The 6,795-nt window shown below is 36.9% G+C and overlaps 1 protein-coding gene across 2 annotated transcripts in view; it reads left to right on the plus strand.

Moving 5' to 3' along the window:
- The first annotated feature begins 1,758 nt into the window (after nt 1-1,758).
- Nucleotides 1,759-6,795, plus strand: part of LOC106472432 — a 26,801-nt gene continuing 21,764 nt past the window's right edge. Inside the window, exon 1 of one of the 2 annotated variants that reach the window (XM_013933081.2) lies at nt 1,759-2,048. The gene's annotated coding sequence lies outside the window, so the exon portion shown is untranslated. The remainder of the gene's footprint in view (nt 2,049-6,795) is intronic. The other variant, XM_022401006.1, reaches the window with a different exon arrangement.

The raw sequence follows: 6,795 nt of genomic DNA on the forward strand, positions 1-6,795 counted from the left end.
CAAGGAAGAGGAGGCAGAGATGACCTACATCTACATCCTTCTGCCTCTAGGAAGAGGAGGCAGAGATGACCTCCATCTACATCCTTCTGCCTAGGAAGAGGAGGCAGAGATGACCTACATCTACATCCTTCTGCCTAGGAAGAGGAGGCAGAGATTACCTACATCTACATCCTTCTGCCTAAGAAGAGGGGGCAGAGATGATCTACATCTACATCCTTCTGCCTAGGAAGAGGAGGCAGAGATGATCTACATCTACATCCTTCTGCCTCTAGGAAGAGGAGGCAGAGATGACCTCCATCTACATCCTTCTGCCTAGGAAGAGGAGGCAGAGATGACCTACATCTACATCCTTCTGCCTAGGAAGAGGAGGCAGAGATGACCTACATCTACAACCTTCTGCCTAGGAAGAGGAGGCAGGGATGACCTACATCTACATCCTTCTGCCTCTAGGAAAACAGTTTGTAATTCAATTTAGTTTTCAGCAACCCATTACTTCTGTTTTCTGTTTTTAAATATACCTAAATACATGTAAACTGTATGACAATCGTTACCTTAAGATCATAAAGGGTCGATTTCCTGTTTAAAAAAAAAACTTATTTATTGTGGTAAATGCCAGTTATGTTATATTTATTTATATTCGTTAAGATAATTACGATGTATGTTATTTCATAACGAAAGGGTCCATAAACAGTTTAAAAATGTGTTTAAAAAAAGCCGATGGGATCCAAACCCAACGATAATTTTAGGTTTAGCGTTCCCATGTTTTTGAATTTCGCGCAAAGCTACACGAGGGCTATCTGCGCTAGCCGTCCCTAATTTAGCAGTGTAAGACTAGAGAGAAGGCAACTAGTCATCACCACCCACCGCCAACTCTTGGGCTACTCTTTTACCAAAGAATAGTGGGACTTACCTCACATTATAACGCCCCCGCGGCTGAAAGGGCGAGCATGTTTGGTGGGACGGGGATTCGAACCTGCGACCCTCAGATTGCGAGTCGAGTGCCGGGCCAGCGTTCCCTTATAAATGAAGCCCTTGGCACTTTAAACACTCTCACCAAAGCAAGCATTATACAAACCTGTTGTATTGTTATCAATTTTACCAGCATTCCTTCAGTAGTCAAGTTTTCTTAGGAAAAAGCGATCATTTTTTTTTCTTTTAAAGTGTAATTCAGGAATTTATTTGTTGTAAAGATTAAAGCATGCGACAGACTTGACCAACGCGCCTGCTTTGACTTGAGTTTTTTTGTTGTTGTTGTTGTGTTATTATTGAGGTGAAATAACAATTAAATAACAGCTTTTGTTTTATTATTAAAATGCGCAAGGCCACCCTCTTCACTTCAGCCTTGAAGATTAGCACCGGATTTATCCTTGGATGACCAGGTTTGGAAACAACTTATAAGCGCTGCCACGAGTTGCTATTTCGTGCTGGGCACTTATGGAGGCCTTAAATGATCGCATGACTGTCTTAACTTTGAAAATATTGGAAACAACTTATAAGCGCTGCAACGAGTTGTTATTTCATGCTGAGCACCTATGGAGGCCTTAAATGATCTGATGACTGCCTTAACTTTGAAAATATCGCTACTTCTAACTGCAAAATATTCCTTACACCAATAACTTAGAGTCCAAGTAGTAAAAGTTTCAACTTGTAAATTGCAACTGCGTCCTGGTGGTCTTTGAACAAATTTCTACCAATGACTGATAGAACTATGCCAGTAAAAAAAAAAACAAACCTTAATTAAGAGGCGCATGCGCCCTGGAGCAAGTTACTTACGTACCTGAACAGATTCCGATCATCGTGCCAGAAGAGCCCCGTTTCTACACAGCTGACAGGCATTGTGTGTGTTGGGAACGAAGTGTGCAAGTGAAAGTGTTGGCTGGCAAGAACATTTCCTGTAAAACGTCTATCCTTCAGTGATAAAACTGGTGGTCTGTAATCTTCTCGTCCAGAATGTAACTCGGAAAGTTCTCTTTGTGGTGAGAATGAATCAAAACAAGCGCCAGTGGTACGAAGTTGTTTAGCTGTCTTGTGCAAGAAAAGGTAAGGAAGTACGTAGCACAAACTTACTGTTGTAATTAGTGTTATAACTTAGAACATCATTTGATAGAGGGAAACTTAGTGTAATTATTATAGCAGTGTAAGCGATAAGGTGTAAAGCATATTTTATTGTGCTAAACTGGGGAAATAGTTTCAAATTTTAACTTTGCAACAGCTCTTGAAGTGAATGTTAGAAAAATATTTTAGGGAAGAAAAAACTAATTTCCATGCAGCTATGAGGGACACGAGGGGTAATTGTCCCTAATAATTATTTTGGATCCCCGTAATTTGAGGCTTATCAGATAATAAACATTTTCTAAGTTTTAAAACCTTTAAATAATGGAAACTCCAGGGTTTGCAGTTCACGTTTTTATAAGTTTTATTATCAATAACATAAAAGCAAATTCGCCAGCCTTATAGTTATAGAGGGCTTCGACAACATTGGTAACGATATTTTTTCATGTAAGTTCTACTTTATGATTCCCCAAACCTCTTGTAATGTTGAGGAAGTGTTTTGTTTTGTTTTTATTCAGAACAACAAAGCTTTGTTCAGGAAGTAGCCGATTTCCCTTCCAAACGACAGAAGTTGTTCTACATATCTTTCAGTCAATGAAATATCGTGGACAAGCACTTTGATTTTTTGAAGCCTTCACTTGAAACTCGTTAACATGCTTAGTTAAAATATCGGAAAGACGTAGAAATTACTTCTTTTCAGTGAATGACAGACATGTTAAAGCCTAAGAACAAACTTAGTGTTACGATCAAAATTTTTTGGGGTACTCCCGTTTTCCTTCCACATTAAAATTGATGGATACTGGGATTTATAGATCCCAACCAACTTGGGTTTGCCTACTTACTCCCCAGCTGTCTGTGGTTTTCGGATTTTGCTTACTTACCTTTACCCCGAGGTTCGAGATTCCAGATCTATACCGAAATTCCTATCATGTTCAAAACTAAGCTTATTATGCACCTGGACACTCGGTACCGACCTTTGACCTCACCAGAAAAGGGGTATTTGTTCCGTTGTAAGAGGATCAAATTGACCCTAAAACTACTGATTTGTTTGTGTACCATTCATCACTGGTGGGGTCCACATATTACATCATATAGAGTCATTCTTTGGTTGTAACTGGTAAAACATTCAGTGTAAACAAGTAACCGAAACAAAATTCGGTGAAATCACTAATTTTTATTTTAAAAGATATCGGATACCGCAGCAGTAATTAGCGGTATTTTTTTTATGCGATTCATATGTTATTAAGAATCCTGTAACCAAGAAAGTCGTGGGGCTATAAAATAGTTTTTTCTTTGTTTGTTAGTACACAGTCTTACTCGACTTTATTTGTTAATGTACACTCTTAGTGGGTTTTCTTTGTTTGTTAGTACACAGTCTTACTCGACTTTATTTGTTAATGTACACTCTTAGTGGGTTTTCTTTGTTAGTCTTCACCCTTAAAGCATTTTACTTCTTGCTCTCCATCCTTAAAGGGCTTTACTTCTTAGTTTATACCCTCAGTGGATAAGTTTACTTTCTGAAAGCAAATAAATGGTAGTATGAAGTAAAATTTATTTCTCTCAAACTCTACCCTCTTGCCAACATCACGTTCTTAAAATCCTAGACAAGGTATGTGATGGGAAAACGTTTTTACCTGATTAAAGTTCCGAAATCTAGAGATCGGTTGAAAAACCTTATCTTTATTTAACTTGGTTTGAAGAAAAGAAGTTGGGTTTTAGTTCATATTCCAACAAGTATCCAAGGCCTAGCACTAGCATAAATCTGAAGGCTGCCGAGTCTTGCAGTAGTTTACTCATACGTGTTCTACATGCCTAAAGGTGACTTTCAACCTGTCACACTGTCTCTTTCACGAACCATATTTGAAAAATATAAATCCCCTTTTCAGTTAAAGTCTGGCCTCGCCAGCAACTGTAAAATTTTGTTTTGTATTTAACATGCCCCTCAAGAGCCAGTGGGGGCGCATTTATGTTTAAAAACAAAAAAGTACCCAATGCGGTTTTTATTAATTTGAACTGAAATTTTTTGGATATGATTATTAGCTAAAAGAAGGCATTTCCCTTTTCTCTTTTAGCATTGGGGCTGGGAAAAGTGATTTGAAGTGGTCAGGTGACTGAAATCCGTCAGTGCATCATGAGCTTAATGGTCAAGCATAAGAAGCATGGAAGTTTCCAAATGACACGCAGAGGTATTAAGGAACCGTTTAGAACCACCTTAGTAGATACTGTGCACGAATATTATGCCTGTAGCTGCTTTCAAAGTGTTCCTGTCTGCTCATCCCACTGCTGACTATCGTGATGCTTCGACCTTCTCTACCGAATCGCAGGTGAGATAGTTCGTATCTCAATTGAAAGTTAAACATAAAAAGGTGATAGCAGAAGCATAAAAGCTAAGAATGTGGCTTTATTGATATATGCTGAATTTACTCCCAGCGGGTAGACTTTAGTACTAGTTAGTATGGAGACTTGAGGATGCTGTAAAAAAATTGTCAATTAATAAACGAAAACTTGTCTCGAAGTTGTCTCGAAAATATTACGACCCAAACCACCCTCTTTGGGATTTTCCGAATTGAACTTACTTTTAATATTCAACAAATTGCAGGGAAAATACACCCCTTGGTTCCTGGGGGGGGTTTGTTTGTTTGAAATTAAGCACAAAGCTACACAATGGGCTATCTGTGCTCTGCCCACCACGGGTATCAAAACCCGCTTTCTAGCGTTATAAGTCCGCAGACATACATACCTTAATACTCATCAAAATATAGGTCGTAGCATATAACAATCTCATAAAACACGGGTCACTTAAAAAATGACTTGGAATGTCATCTTGACATCCTCATCATGATAAAGGTCTTAGTACGGCCATAATATGTACCTGGATTCGACGTCCGAGTAGTGTCCAATAAGGAAATAAACGAGCAAGTAAAATCTACTAAAGGTGTAATATAATAACATGTGTCCACCAATTTGTATATGATTAGGTTGAGATTCTTCTGCAGTAGGTGTCTGTGACTTGTTGGCGATAAATTCGAACAATAAACGGACAGCACACAATCCATTTGTTTGAAAATAATATATTCAAAATAAGTCAAATGTATGTACAAAACTTCTTTACACTACAGAATATTCGATGATGAGGAACCCACTTTGAGACTAATAACGGTTGAAGACGGCTTGAATGGGTAATGAAGAAAAACTTTAATATAAGTTTAACATAACAGCAAATGTACAATGTTTCGACAATAGGTCAGTTAATGTAAGTTCATGATAGCTACTAAATAGGTTAGTTAATGTAAGTTTACGGTAGCTATTAAATAGGTCAGTTAATGTAAGTTCATGATAGCTACTAAATAGGTTAGTTAATGTAAGTTTACGGTAGCTATTAAATAGGTCAGTTAATGTAAGTTCATGGTAGCTACTAAATAGACAGTTAATGTAAGTTCATCATAGCTACTAAAATAGGTCAGTTAATGTAAGTTCATCGTAGCTATTAAATAGGTGAGGCTTTTAATTCTTTTGCGAACTTATTAACTTCCACACTTGTTGGATTTGTGTTGTTAATTTACATCCTGGGTGGACATGTGTTATTAGTTTACATCCTTGGTTGAAACGTATTATTAGTTTACACCCTTGGTTGACACGTATTATTAGTTTACACCCTTGGTAGACACGTGTTGTTAGCTGACACCCTTGGTATACACGTTTGCTAGTTTATGCCTTTGGTGGACACGTGTTATTAATTCACACTCTGTTGAACAACTGTTGTTATTACACCCTTGGTGGACACATGTTATTATATTACACCCTTGGTGGACACGTGTTGTTAGCTAACACCTTTGGTGGACACATGTTATTATATTACACCTTTGGTGGACACACGTTATTATATTACACCCAACCTTGACAGTGGAAATGAAACTTTCAACAAGTAATGTAAAAAATACTGGTAATACCAAATTAAGTACATAAAAGAAAAAAGAAAAACTTTTAAAAACGGTATTGATATATTCATGCACTCGTGCAGCAGAAAATAACATTATCACACAAAACAAGTAATTAACTTAAAATCTAAAATACAAAACCAGATATCTTACAATACATCAAGCTGAACGTTTGTGCATCTAATAGACAAGCACATTGAACAAACCCTTTAGCTTTTTAATGTACATTAAACACTTCAAGAAGCCTTGAAATTCCCTTTAACAAAGTAAACATTTATAATAATGAATGCATGAATATTACAAATACACTTTAACAGTGAATATACACACAAAATAAAATATCTCACAACTACATTAAATAATATTAAAATAAATTTTGAATAAACAAATGCAAAAAATACACAATAATAATATCGTGACACAGCGATAGTCTAAGGACTTACAACGCTAGAAACCGGGTTTCGATACCCGTAGTGGGCAGAACACACATAGACTATTGTGTAGCTTTGTGCTTAACTTCAAACAAACATTAAAGGTGAGCAGGTATTGAATGTTAACTGTATACATGAAAGGTTTTCAATTCCAAATTAAGTATTATGACTGATGCATAGTGATTAGAAAATACAGAAATGAAAGGTTCTGGATTTGATAAGCAAATAAACAAGATTCTGGACACTTAAAAACAGCTGCTATCAAACTTAGCTGGTTGAATAAAGTGATTTTAGTGTGTGTGTTTGAGATGTGTTATGTGGTTCCTTGACTTTTTCGTTGTTTTCTTGATTACTGCTAGATTCAGAAGCATTGC

Source organism: Limulus polyphemus, unplaced genomic scaffold (genome assembly GCF_000517525.1).
Source record: "Limulus polyphemus unplaced genomic scaffold, Limulus_polyphemus-2.1.2 Scaffold5332, whole genome shotgun sequence".
Lineage (NCBI taxonomy): Eukaryota > Metazoa > Arthropoda > Merostomata > Xiphosura > Limulidae > Limulus > Limulus polyphemus.